At 43.2% G+C, this 14161-nt stretch overlaps 8 pseudogenes; all 8 read right to left on the minus strand.

Moving 5' to 3' along the window:
* Nucleotides 1-122: 122 nt before the first annotated feature.
* Nucleotides 123-386, minus strand: LOC130342762 (U2 spliceosomal RNA; annotated as a pseudogene).
* A 1933-nt stretch (nucleotides 387-2319) lies between these two features.
* Nucleotides 2320-2583, minus strand: LOC130342763 (U2 spliceosomal RNA; annotated as a pseudogene).
* Nucleotides 2584-4061: 1478 nt separating this feature from the next.
* Nucleotides 4062-4326, minus strand: LOC130342710 (U2 spliceosomal RNA; annotated as a pseudogene).
* A 1485-nt stretch (nucleotides 4327-5811) lies between these two features.
* Nucleotides 5812-6075, minus strand: LOC130342764 (U2 spliceosomal RNA; annotated as a pseudogene).
* Nucleotides 6076-7545: 1470 nt separating this feature from the next.
* On the minus strand, nucleotides 7546-7809 carry LOC130342765 (U2 spliceosomal RNA; annotated as a pseudogene).
* A 1477-nt stretch (nucleotides 7810-9286) lies between these two features.
* Nucleotides 9287-9550, minus strand: LOC130342766 (U2 spliceosomal RNA; annotated as a pseudogene).
* Nucleotides 9551-11024: 1474 nt separating this feature from the next.
* On the minus strand, nucleotides 11025-11288 carry LOC130342767 (U2 spliceosomal RNA; annotated as a pseudogene).
* A 1474-nt stretch (nucleotides 11289-12762) lies between these two features.
* Nucleotides 12763-13026, minus strand: LOC130342768 (U2 spliceosomal RNA; annotated as a pseudogene).
* Nucleotides 13027-14161: the final 1135 nt, after the last annotated feature.

Raw genomic sequence — 14161 nt, forward strand, 5'->3', positions numbered from 1 at the left:
CTAAATGAATAGACGTTCATAAACCAGTCAGTGCAACTCATCATTTTGGTCTCCAATTCTCAAACTCAAATTCTCACCCACGGAGGATTAAATGAGAATCTTTCTTGTTTAACACTGGAATGGGGTGGTGCACTGTTCACTACCCGAAGATACTGCCACATCGGGTCAATGCATAGGGCGACAGAAGCAAGCTTCCAAATCAGCTCCCTTTCTCAAAAATCCATTTAATTTATGGTCCCCAGATAGGGAACGTATGTATCAGTATGTGCTCACAAGTCACCCAAGTGCAAGTATTCACACAAAAAAAAACGTGCCTCAGGATGCGATCTGTCGCAAGATCCTTTCTTTTTTTACACTTGATCTAAGCCAAAAGGCCTAGAGGGGATAACCGGGAAAGGGGTGGACCCAACCATGTCCCCTTCATGAGCACTCACATTACTCATAGGAATGGAAGGAAGGCTGGCAGCCAACCAGCCTCCCATACACTTTCTGGGTGGGTGGCAGTCAGCCACCCATACATACATACAGCACAGACTAAACCCACATCATCACTTAAAAAAAGGACAGGCGACCATTGCACTCTGATGGAGCATTTAGCAATGCAATCCATAGCCTGGCTTTTGCCTGAACCCCCATCACTCCTCCTCTTGCATATAAGACAATATTTCAGATCTGCATATGAAAACAACACGCCTACCTTTGTTGCACATAGCTGCCTGCCTGTCTCTAGTTACCCCACTGGCTGTAGCTGCGTCCCTTCCGACATGGAATAACACCAACTGTAACGATAAACTGAAAATTAACAGTATAAACCTGCATCATTTTGGACTCTGGTATTTGCTGAATCCGGGTGACCTGACAATCGATGGTGGTGCCGCTGGTGATTCTGGCCTTCTTGGAATCTGTTGGGCCTATGTGTTAGCTCACACATCACTTGGGTATCCATGGTAACTACCACAACATGGTCATCTGCAGTTTACATCTAGCCCGTGGCATTGAATGGCATTTTAAAAGTGCTAAGGGTCCTGGTGCAATAATCCTCCCATGAGGATCAGCCTCAACGGCTTTGTAGATTGCACTCATGTCAGCAACTCCATATACATTTTTTTTTCTTCATGCTTCTTTCTTCATCCTTTTTTCTTTCTGTCATTCAGACTTTCATTCATTCGATCTCTCTCACTCACTTGCTTTAACTCATTTGTTCTCACTCACTCACTCACTCACTCACTCAATCACTCACTCACTCATTCACTCTCACTCACTCTCACTCTCTCACTCACTCGCTCACTAAGTCAGTCTCTCTCTCTCTCTCTCTTTTTCTTTTTATATATATTTTTTTCCGTCTTCTTCTTCTTCTTCTTCTTCTTCTTCTTCTTCTTCTTCAGACCCTGTCATAGCACTAATGCCTTTCCAATACCACCAGCAGATGGAGACACTCCATTGCAACATTGGTTGTGAGCAGCAGTTTCTAAAAACAAATGCCTCATGGCGGATTTCCCATCCATCAATGGATGGTAAATTTTGTTTTTATCATTCACTGACCACAGAAACCAATGCATGGTCAAGCAACAGCAATGACACACCCTTGTGTATAGGCATGAGTAGTGTTGCTCGCGAATATTCGCAATTCGAATATTATTCGCGAATATCGCATATTCGCGAATTCGCGAATTTCGCGAATATAGCGCTATATATTCGTAATTACGAATATTCGTTTTTTTTTTTTTTTTTTTCTTCACAGTACACATCACAGTGATCACCCCTCTCTGCTTCCAGCTTGTGTGGTGTAAAGAAGGCTGTAATACTACTGTGTGAGACTGGCGCGCGAAAATTCGCATATACGAAAATTCGCATATGCTAATTTTCGCATATGCGAATTTCCACATATGTTAATTTTCGAATGCGCGTATTTTCGCATACGCGAAAATAAAACGAGAATATAACGAATATGCGAATATTCGCGAATATATGACGAATATTCGTCCATATATTCGCGAATATTCGCGAATTCGAATATGGCCTATGCCGCTCAACACTAGGCATGAGACCCTCATGTCATTTAACAGGATTCAGCACCACCCACAAGACAGCTACCTGTCATGTCATGTCAAACCTGCACAGGTGTGCTAGATTATTATTATTTAGTTTTATTTTATTTTTTTACACCAATCAGTGTGCAAACATGGTCATTAAAACGCTAAATGAATAGACGTTCATAAACCAGTCAGTGCAACTCATCATTTTGGTCTCCAATTCTCAAACTCAAATTCTCACCCACGGAGGATTAAATGAGAATCTTTCTTGTTTAACACTGGAATGGGGTGGTGCACTGTTCACTACCCGAAGATACTGCCACATCGGGTCAATGCATAGGGCGACAGAAGCAAGCTTCCAAATCAGCTCCCTTTCTCAAAAATCCATTTAATTTATGGTCCCCAGATAGGGAACGTATGTATCAGTATGTGCTCACAAGTCACCCAAGTGCAAGTATTCACACAAAAAAAAACGTGCCTCAGGATGCGATCTGTCGCAAGATCCTTTCTTTTTTTACACTTGATCTAAGCCAAAAGGCCTAGAGGGGATAACCGGGAAAGGGGTGGACCCAACCATGTCCCCTTCATGAGCACTCACATTACTCATAGGAATGGAAGGAAGGCTGGCAGCCAACCAGCCTCCCATACACTTTCTGGGTGGGTGGCAGTCAGCCACCCATACATACATACAGCACAGGCTAAACCCACATCATCACTTAAAAAAAGGACAGGCAACCATTGCACTCTGATGGAGCATTTAGCAATGCAATCCATAGCCTGGCTTTTGCCTGAACCCCCATCACTGCTCCTCTTGCATATAAGACAATATTTCAGATCTGCATATGAAAACAACACGCCTACCTTTGTTGCACATAGCTGCCTGCCTGTCTCTAGTTACCCCACTGGCTGTAGCTGCGTCCCTTCCGACATGGAATAACACCAACTGTAACGATAAACTGAAAATTAACAGTATAAACCTGCATCATTTTGGACTCTGGTATTTGCTGAATCCGGGTGACCTGACAATCGATGGTGGTGCCGCTGGTGATTCTGGCCTTCTTGGAATCTGTTGGGCCTATGTGTTAGCTCACACATCACTTGGGTATCCATGGTAACTACCACAACATGGTCATCTGCAGTTTACATCTAGCCCGTGGCATTGAATGGCATTTTAAAAGTGCTAAGGGTCCTGGTGCAATAATCCTCCCATGAGGATCAGCCTCAACGGCTTTGTAGATTGCACTCATGTCAGCAACTCCATATACATTTTTTTTTCTTCATGCTTCTTTCTTCATCCTTTTTTCTTTCTGTCATTCAGACTTTCATTCATTCGATCTCTCTCACTCACTTGCTTTAACTCATTTGTTCTCACTCACTCACTCACTCACTCAATCACTCACTCATTCACTCTCACTCACTCTCACTCTCTCACTCACTCGCTCACTAAGTCAGTCTCTCTCTCTCTCTCTCTTTTTCTTTTTATATATATTTTTTTCCGTCTTCTTCTTCTTCTTCTTCTTCTTCTTCTTCTTCTTCAGACCCTGTCATAGCACTAATGCCTTTCCAATACCACCAGCAGATGGAGACACTCCATTGCAACATTGGTTGTGAGCAGCAGTTTCTAAAAACAAATGCCTCATGGCGGATTTCCCATCCATCAATGGATGGTAAATTTTGTTTTTATCATTCACTGACCACAGAAACCAATGCATGGTCAAGCAACAGCAATGACACACCCTTGTGTATAGGCATGAGACCCTCATGTCATTTAACAGGATTCAGCACCACCCACAAGACAGCTACCTGTCATGTCATGTCAAACCTGCACAGGTGTGCTAGATTATTATTATTTAGTTTTATTTTATTTTTTTACACCAATCAGTGTGCAAACATGGTCATTAAAACGCTAAATGAATAGACGTTCATAAACCAGTCAGTGCAACTCATCATTTTGGTCTCCAATTCTCAAACTCAAATTCTCACCCACGGAGGATTAAATGAGAATCTTTCTTGTTTAACACTGGAATGGGGTGGTGCACTGTTCACTACCCGAAGATACTGCCACATCGGGTCAATGCATAGGGCGACAGAAGCAAGCTTCCAAATCAGCTCCCTTTCTCAAAAATCCATTTAATTTATGGTCCCCAGATAGGGAACGTATGTATCAGTATGTGCTCACAAGTCACCCAAGTGCAAGTATTCACACAAAAAAAAAACGTGCCTCAGGATGCGATCTGTCGCAAGATCCTTTCTTTTTTTACACTTGATCTAAGCCAAAAGGCCTAGAGGGGATAACCGGGAAAGGGGTGGACCCAACCATGTCCCCTTCATGAGCACTCACATTACTCATAGGAATGGAAGGAAGGCTGGCAGCCAACCAGCCTCCCATACACTTTCTGGGTGGGTGGCAGTCAGCCACCCATACATACATACAGCACAGGCTAAACCCACATCATCACTTAAAAAAAGGACAGGCGACCATTGCACTCTGATGGAGCATTTAGCAATGCAATCCATAGCCTGGCTTTTGCCTGAACCCCCATCACTCCTCCTCTTGCATATAAGACAATATTTCAGATCTGCATATGAAAACAACACGCCTACCTTTGTTGCACATAGCTGCCTGCCTGTCTCTAGTTACCCCACTGGCTGTAGCTGCGTCCCTTCCGACATGGAATAACACCAACTGTAACGATAAACTGAAAATTAACAGTATAAACCTGCATCATTTTGGACTCTGGTATTTGCTGAATCCGGGTGACCTGACAATCGATGGTGGTGCCGCTGGTGATTCTGGCCTTCTTGGAATCTGTTGGGCCTATGTGTTAGCTCACACATCACTTGGGTATCCATGGTAACTACCACAACATGGTCATCTGCAGTTTACATCTAGCCCGTGGCATTGAATGGCATTTTAAAAGTGCTAAGGGTCCTGGTGCAATAATCCTCCCATGAGGATCAGCCTCAACGGCTTTGTAGATTGCACTCATGTCAGCAACTCCATATACATTTTTTTTTCTTCATGCTTCTTTCTTCATCCTTTTTTCTTTCTGTCATTCAGACTTTCATTCATTCGATCTCTCTCACTCACTTGCTTTAACTCATTTGTTCTCACTCACTCACTCACTCACTCAATCACTCACTCACTCATTCACTCTCACTCACTCTCACTCTCTCACTCACTCGCTAACTAAGTCAGTCTCTCTCTCTCTCTCTCTTTTTCTTTTTATATATATTTTTTTCCGTCTTCTTCTTCTTCTTCTTCTTCTTCTTCTTCTTCTTCTTCAGACCCTGTCATAGCACTAATGCCTTTCCAATACCACCAGCAGATGGAGACACTCCATTGCAACATTGGTTGTGAGCAGCAGTTTCTAAAAACAAATGCCTCATGGCGGATTTCCCATCCATCAATGGATGGTAAATTTTGTTTTTATCATTCACTGACCACAGAAACCAATGCATGGTCAAGCAACAGCAATGACACACCCTTGTGTATAGGCATGAGACCCTCATGTCATTTAACAGGATTCAGCACCACCCACAAGACAGCTACCTGTCATGTCATGTCAAACCTGCACAGGTGTGCTAGATTATTATTATTTAGTTTTATTTTATTTTTTTACACCAATCAGTGTGCAAACATGGTCATTAAAACGCTAAATGAATAGACGTTCATAAACCAGTCAGTGCAACTCATCATTTTGGTCTCCAATTCTCAAACTCAAATTCTCACCCACGGAGGATTAAATGAGAATCTTTCTTGTTTAACACTGGAATGGGGTGGTGCACTGTTCACTACCCGAAGATACTGCCACATCGGGTCAATGCATAGGGCGACAGAAGCAAGCTTCCAAATCAGCTCCCTTTCTCAAAAATCCATTTAATTTATGGTCCCCAGATAGGGAACGTATGTATCAGTATGTGCTCACAAGTCACCCAAGTGCAAGTATTCACACAAAAAAAAACGTGCCTCAGGATGCGATCTGTCGCAAGATCCTTTCTTTTTTTACACTTGATCTAAGCCAAAAGGCCTAGAGGGGATAACCGGGAAAGGGGTGGACCCAACCATGTCCCCTTCATGAGCACTCACATTACTCATAGGAATGGAAGGAAGGCTGGCAGCCAACCAGCCTCCCATACACTTTCTGGGTGGGTGGCAGTCAGCCACCCATACATACATACAGCACAGGCTAAACCCACATCATCACTTAAAAAAAGGACAGGCGACCATTGCACTCTGATGGAGCATTTAGCAATGCAATCCATAGCCTGGCTTTTGCCTGAACCCCCATCACTCCTCCTCTTGCATATAAGACAATATTTCAGATCTGCATATGAAAACAACACGCCTACCTTTGTTGCACATAGCTGCCTGCCTGTCTCTAGTTACCCCACTGGCTGTAGCTGCGTCCCTTCCGACATGGAATAACACCAACTGTAACGATAAACTGAAAATTAACAGTATAAACCTGCATCATTTTGGACTCTGGTATTTGCTGAATCCGGGTGACCTGACAATCGATGGTGGTGCCGCTGGTGATTCTGGCCTTCTTGGAATCTGTTGGGCCTATGTGTTAGCTCACACATCACTTGGGTATCCATGGTAACTACCACAACATGGTCATCTGCAGTTTACATCTAGCCCGTGGCATTGAATGGCATTTTAAAAGTGCTAAGGGTCCTGGTGCAATAATCCTCCCATGAGGATCAGCCTCAACGGCTTTGTAGATTGCACTCATGTCAGCAACTCCATATACATTTTTTTTTCTTCATGCTTCTTTCTTCATCCTTTTTTCTTTCTGTCATTCAGACTTTCATTCATTCGATCTCTCTCACTCACTTGCTTTAACTCATTTGTTCTCACTCACTCACTCACTCACTCAATCACTCACTCACTCATTCACTCTCACTCACTCTCACTCTCTCACTCACTCGCTCACTAAGTCAGTCTCTCTCTCTCTCTCTCTTTTTCTTTTTATATATATTTTTTTCCGTCTTCTTCTTCTTCTTCTTCTTCTTCAGACCCTGTCATAGCACTAATGCCTTTCCAATACCACCAGCAGATGGAGACACTCCATTGCAACATTGGTTGTGAGCAGCAGTTTCTAAAAACAAATGCCTCATGGCGGATTTCCCATCCATCAATGGATGGTAAATTTTGTTTTTATCATTCACTGACCACAGAAACCAATGCATGGTCAAGCAACAGCAATGACACACCCTTGTGTATAGGCATGAGACCCTCATGTCATTTAACAGGATTCAGCACCACCCACAAGACAGCTACCTGTCATGTCATGTCAAACCTGCACAGGTGTGCTAGATTATTATTATTTAGTTTTATTTTATTTTTTTACACCAATCAGTGTGCAAACATGGTCATTAAAACGCTAAATGAATAGACGTTCATAAACCAGTCAGTGCAACTCATCATTTTGGTCTCCAATTCTCAAACTCAAATTCTCACCCACGGAGGATTAAATGAGAATCTTTCTTGTTTAACACTGGAATGGGGTGGTGCACTGTTCACTACCCGAAGATACTGCCACATCGGGTCAATGCATAGGGCGACAGAAGCAAGCTTCCAAATCAGCTCCCTTTCTCAAAAATCCATTTAATTTATGGTCCCCAGATAGGGAACGTATGTATCAGTATGTGCTCACAAGTCACCCAAGTGCAAGTATTCACACAAAAAAAAACGTGCCTCAGGATGCGATCTGTCGCAAGATCCTTTCTTTTTTTACACTTGATCTAAGCCAAAAGGCCTAGAGGGGATAACCGGGAAAGGGGTGGACCCAACCATGTCCCCTTCATGAGCACTCACATTACTCATAGGAATGGAAGGAAGGCTGGCAGCCAACCAGCCTCCCATACACTTTCTGGGTGGGTGGCAGTCAGCCACCCATACATACATACAGCACAGGCTAAACCCACATCATCACTTAAAAAAAGGACAGGCGACCATTGCACTCTGATGGAGCATTTAGCAATGCAATCCATAGCCTGGCTTTTGCCTGAACCCCCATCACTCCTCCTCTTGCATATAAGACAATATTTCAGATCTGCATATGAAAACAACACGCCTACCTTTGTTGCACATAGCTGCCTGCCTGTCTCTAGTTACCCCACTGGCTGTAGCTGCGTCCCTTCCGACATGGAATAACACCAACTGTAACGATAAACTGAAAATTAACAGTATAAACCTGCATCATTTTGGACTCTGGTATTTGCTGAATCCGGGTGACCTGACAATCGATGGTGGTGCCGCTGGTGATTCTGGCCTTCTTGGAATCTGTTGGGCCTATGTGTTAGCTCACACATCACTTGGGTATCCATGGTAACTACCACAACATGGTCATCTGCAGTTTACATCTAGCCCGTGGCATTGAATGGCATTTTAAAAGTGCTAAGGGTCCTGGTGCAATAATCCTCCCATGAGGATCAGCCTCAACGGCTTTGTAGATTGCACTCATGTCAGCAACTCCATATACATTTTTTTTTCTTCATGCTTCTTTCTTCATCCTTTTTTCTTTCTGTCATTCAGACTTTCATTCATTCGATCTCTCTCACTCACTTGCTTTAACTCATTTGTTCTCACTCACTCACTCACTCACTCACTCAATCACTCACTCACTCATTCACTCTCACTCACTCTCACTCTCTCACTCACTCGCTCACTAAGTCAGTCTCTCTCTCTCTCTCTCTTTTTCTTTTTATATATATTTTTTTCCGTCTTCTTCTTCTTCTTCTTCTTCTTCTTCAGACCCTGTCATAGCACTAATGCCTTTCCAATACCACCAGCAGATGGAGACACTCCATTGCAACATTGGTTGTGAGCAGCAGTTTCTAAAAACAAATGCCTCATGGCGGATTTCCCATCCATCAATGGATGGTAAATTTTGTTTTTATCATTCACTGACCACAGAAACCAATGCATGGTCAAGCAACAGCAATGACACACCCTTGTGTATAGGCATGAGACCCTCATGTCATTTAACAGGATTCAGCACCACCCACAAGACAGCTACCTGTCATGTCATGTCAAACCTGCACAGGTGTGCTAGATTATTATTATTTAGTTTTATTTTATTTTTTTACACCAATCAGTGTGCAAACATGGTCATTAAAACGCTAAATGAATAGACGTTCATAAACCAGTCAGTGCAACTCATCATTTTGGTCTCCAATTCTCAAACTCAAATTCTCACCCACGGAGGATTAAATGAGAATCTTTCTTGTTTAACACTGGAATGGGGTGGTGCACTGTTCACTACCCGAAGATACTGCCACATCGGGTCAATGCATAGGGCGACAGAAGCAAGCTTCCAAATCAGCTCCCTTTCTCAAAAATCCATTTAATTTATGGTCCCCAGATAGGGAACGTATGTATCAGTATGTGCTCACAAGTCACCCAAGTGCAAGTATTCACACAAAAAAAAACGTGCCTCAGGATGCGATCTGTCGCAAGATCCTTTCTTTTTTTACACTTGATCTAAGCCAAAAGGCCTAGAGGGGATAACCGGGAAAGGGGTGGACCCAACCATGTCCCCTTCATGAGCACTCACATTACTCATAGGAATGGAAGGAAGGCTGGCAGCCAACCAGCCTCCCATACACTTTCTGGGTGGGTGGCAGTCAGCCACCCATACATACATACAGCACAGGCTAAACCCACATCATCACTTAAAAAAAGGACAGGCGACCATTGCACTCTGATGGAGCATTTAGCAATGCAATCCATAGCCTGGCTTTTGCCTGAACCCCCATCACTCCTCCTCTTGCATATAAGACAATATTTCAGATCTGCATATGAAAACAACACGCCTACCTTTGTTGCACATAGCTGCCTGCCTGTCTCTAGTTACCCCACTGGCTGTAGCTGCGTCCCTTCCGACATGGAATAACACCAACTGTAACGATAAACTGAAAATTAACAGTATAAACCTGCATCATTTTGGACTCTGGTATTTGCTGAATCCGGGTGACCTGACAATCGATGGTGGTGCCGCTGGTGATTCTGGCCTTCTTGGAATCTGTTGGGCCTATGTGTTAGCTCACACATCACTTGGGTATCCATGGTAACTACCACAACATGGTCATCTGCAGTTTACATCTAGCCCGTGGCATTGAATGGCATTTTAAAAGTGCTAAGGGTCCTGGTGCAATAATCCTCCCATGAGGATCAGCCTCAACGGCTTTGTAGATTGCACTCATGTCAGCAACTCCATATACATTTTTTTTTCTTCATGCTTCTTTCTTCATCCTTTTTTCTTTCTGTCATTCAGACTTTCATTCATTCGATCTCTCTCACTCACTTGCTTTAACTCATTTGTTCTCACTCACTCACTCACTCACTCAATCACTCACTCACTCATTCACTCTCACTCACTCTCACTCTCTCACTCACTCGCTCACTAAGTCAGTCTCTCTCTATCTCTCTCTCTCTTTTTCTTTTTATATATATTTTTTTCCGTCTTCTTCTTCTTCTTCTTCTTCTTCAGACCCTGTCATAGCACTAATGCCTTTCCAATACCACCAGCAGATGGAGACACTCCATTGCAACATTGGTTGTGAGCAGCAGTTTCTAAAAACAAATGCCTCATGGCGGATTTCCCATCCATCAATGGATGGTAAATTTTGTTTTTATCATTCACTGACCACAGAAACCAATGCATGGTCAAGCAACAGCAATGACACACCCTTGTGTATAGGCATGAGACCCTCATGTCATTTAACAGGATTCAGCACCACCCACAAGACAGCTACCTGTCATGTCATGTCAAACCTGCACAGGTGTGCTAGATTATTATTATTTAGTTTTATTTTATTTTTTTACACCAATCAGTGTGCAAACATGGTCATTAAAACGCTAAATGAATAGACGTTCATAAACCAGTCAGTGCAACTCATCATTTTGGTCTCCAATTCTCAAACTCAAATTCTCACCCACGGAGGATTAAATGAGAATCTTTCTTGTTTAACACTGGAATGGGGTGGTGCACTGTTCACTACCCGAAGATACTGCCACATCGGGTCAATGCATAGGGCGACAGAAGCAAGCTTCCAAATCAGCTCCCTTTCTCAAAAATCCATTTAATTTATGGTCCCCAGATAGGGAACGTATGTATCAGTATGTGCTCACAAGTCACCCAAGTGCAAGTATTCACACAAAAAAAAACGTGCCTCAGGATGCGATCTGTCGCAAGATCCTTTCTTTTTTTACACTTGATCTAAGCCAAAAGGCCTAGAGGGGATAACCGGGAAAGGGGTGGACCCAACCATGTCCCCTTCATGAGCACTCACATTACTCATAGGAATGGAAGGAAGGCTGGCAGCCAACCAGCCTCCCATACACTTTCTGGGTGGGTGGCAGTCAGCCACCCATACATACATACAGCACAGGCTAAACCCACATCATCACTTAAAAAAAGGACAGGCGACCATTGCACTCTGATGGAGCATTTAGCAATGCAATCCATAGCCTGGCTTTTGCCTGAACCCCCATCACTCCTCCTCTTGCATATAAGACAATATTTCAGATCTGCATATGAAAACAACACGCCTACCTTTGTTGCACATAGCTGCCTGCCTGTCTCTAGTTACCCCACTGGCTGTAGCTGCGTCCCTTCCGACATGGAATAACACCAACTGTAACGATAAACTGAAAATTAACAGTATAAACCTGCATCATTTTGGACTCTGGTATTTGCTGAATCCGGGTGACCTGACAATCGATGGTGGTGCCGCTGGTGATTCTGGCCTTCTTGGAATCTGTTGGGCCTATGTGTTAGCTCACACATCACTTGGGTATCCATGGTAACTACCACAACATGGTCATCTGCAGTTTACATCTAGCCCGTGGCATTGAATGGCATTTTAAAAGTGCTAAGGGTCCTGGTGCAATAATCCTCCCATGAGGATCAGCCTCAACGGCTTTGTAGATTGCACTCATGTCAGCAACTCCATATACATTTTTTTTTCTTCATGCTTCTTTCTTCATCCTTTTTTCTTTCTGTCATTCAGACTTTCATTCATTCGATCTCTCTCACTCACTTGCTTTAACTCATTTGTTCTCACTCACTCACTCACTCACTCAATCACTCACTCACTCATTCACTCTCACTCACTCTCACTCTCTCACTCACTCGCTCACTAAGTCAGTCTCTCTCTCTCTCTCTCTCTCTTTTTCTTTTTATATATATTTTTTTCCGTCTTCTTCTTCTTCTTCTTCTTCTTCAGACCCTGTCATAGCACTAATGCCTTTCCAATACCACCAGCAGATGGAGACACTCCATTGCAACATTGGTTGTGAGCAGCAGTTTCTAAAAACAAATGCCTCATGGCGGATTTCCCATCCATCAATGGATGGTAAATTTTGTTTTTATCATTCACTGACCACAGAAACCAATGCATGGTCAAGCAACAGCAATGACACACCCTTGTGTATAGGCATGAGACCCTCATGTCATTTAACAGGATTCAGCACCACCCACAAGACAGCTACCTGTCATGTCATGTCAAATCTGCACAGGTGTGCTAGATTATTATTATTTAGTTTTATTTTATTTTTTTACACCAATCAGTGTGCAAACATGGTCATTAAAACGCTAAATGAATAGACGTTCATAAACCAGTCAGTGCAACTCATCATTTTGGTCTCCAATTCTCAAACTCAAATTCTCACCCACGGAGGATTAAATGAGAATCTTTCTTGTTTAACACTGGAATGGGGTGGTGCACTGTTCACTACCCGAAGATACTGCCACATCGGGTCAATGCATAGGGCGACAGAAGCAAGCTTCCAAATCAGCTCCCTTTCTCAAAAATCCATTTAATTTATGGTCCCCAGATAGGGAACGTATGTATCAGTATGTGCTCACAAGTCACCCAAGTGCAAGTATTCACACAAAAAAAAACGTGCCTCAGGATGCGATCTGTCGCAAGATCCTTTCTTTTTTTACACTTGATCTAAGCCAAAAGGCCTAGAGGGGATAACCGGGAAAGGGGTGGACCCAACCATGTCCCCTTCATGAGCACTCACATTACTCATAGGAATGGAAGGAAGGCTGGCAGCCAACCAGCCTCCCATACACTTTCTGGGTGGGTGGCAGTCAGCCACCCATACATACATACAGCACAGGCTAAACCCACATCATCACTTAAAAAAAGGACAGGCGACCATTGCACTCTGATGGAGCATTTAGCAATGCAATCCATAGCCTGGCTTTTGCCTGAACCCCCATCACTCCTCCTCTTGCATATAAGACAATATTTCAGATCTGCATATGAAAACAACACGCCTACCTTTGTTGCACATAGCTGCCTGCCTGTCTCTAGTTACCCCACTGGCTGTAGCTGCGTCCCTTCCGACATGGAATAACACCAACTGTAACGATAAACTGAAAATTAACAGTATAAACCTGCATCATTTTGGACTCTGGTATTTGCTGAATCCGGGTGACCTGACAATCGATGGTGGTGCCGCTGGTGATTCTGGCCTTCTTGGAATTTGTTGGGCCTATGTGTTAGCTCACACATCACTTGGGTATCCATGGTAACTACCACAACATGGTCATCTGCAGTTTACATCTAGCCCGTGGCATTGAATGGCATTTTAAAAGTGCTAAGGGTCCTGGTGCAATAATCCTCCCATGAGGATCAGCCTCAACGGCTTTGTAGATTGCACTCATGTCAGCAACTCCATATACATTTTTTTTTCTTCATGCTTCTTTCTTCATCCTTTTTTCTTTCTGTCATTCAGACTTTCATTCATTCGATCTCTCTCACTCACTTGCTTTAACTCATTTGTTCTCACTCACTCACTCACTCACTCAATCACTCACTCACTCATTCACTCTCACTCACTCTCACTCTCTCACTCACTCGCTCACTAAGTCAGTCTCTCTCTCTCTCTCTCTCTCTTTTTCTTTTTATATATATTTTTTTCCGTCTTCTTCTTCTTCTTCTTCTTCTTCAGACCCTGTCATAGCACTAATGCCTTTCCAATACCACCAGCAGATGGAGACACTCCATTGCAACATTGGTTGTGAGCAGCAGTTTCTAAAAACAAATGCCTCATGGCGGATTTCCCATCCATCAATGGATGGTAAATTTTGTTTTTATCATTC

The sequence above is a fragment of the Hyla sarda genome, unplaced genomic scaffold, assembly GCF_029499605.1.
Source record: "Hyla sarda isolate aHylSar1 unplaced genomic scaffold, aHylSar1.hap1 scaffold_658, whole genome shotgun sequence".
In the NCBI taxonomy this organism is placed as follows: domain Eukaryota; kingdom Metazoa; phylum Chordata; class Amphibia; order Anura; family Hylidae; genus Hyla; species Hyla sarda.